Source organism: Mastomys coucha, unplaced genomic scaffold (genome assembly GCF_008632895.1).
Source record: "Mastomys coucha isolate ucsf_1 unplaced genomic scaffold, UCSF_Mcou_1 pScaffold1, whole genome shotgun sequence".
Classification (NCBI taxonomy): domain Eukaryota; kingdom Metazoa; phylum Chordata; class Mammalia; order Rodentia; family Muridae; genus Mastomys; species Mastomys coucha.
In genome coordinates, this window is record NW_022196891.1 from 92,466,906 (window position 1) to 92,467,362 (window position 457).

Here is a 457-nt window from a genome sequence, read left to right on the forward strand (position 1 = left end):
TGTAAATAAAGAAAAGAAAAAAAAAAGAAAAAAAAATAAGTTTTTCTAACCATGGGAGAATGTTGCACCATAAAGAGTAAATTAGTACTGCTAGAGCCATGTACCAAGGAAGTGACTGATGGAAAAGCATGCCAGGTCTCTGTCCCTATCCCTCTTTTGAGATACACTACAGTTGAATTCTTCACCGCCCTCAGAGTGCCTCAGTGAGTCTGACTTAGAGTTGCATTCAGACATTACTAATATGGTAACACACACATTACTGGTTTCTTTCCTTCTCTCATTTACTTATTCCCCTAATATTTTCTGGAATCTCCTCCCCTGGAGATGATTTCCACACATATCTATGTAAAACTAAATTATAATAGAGTTTGTTAATGAGAGAAGCATGTGGAAAGGGTGAATAAATTTGGAACACCAAATGTCTGTGGCTAAGAGATGTATTTTAAAATTAAAAAAA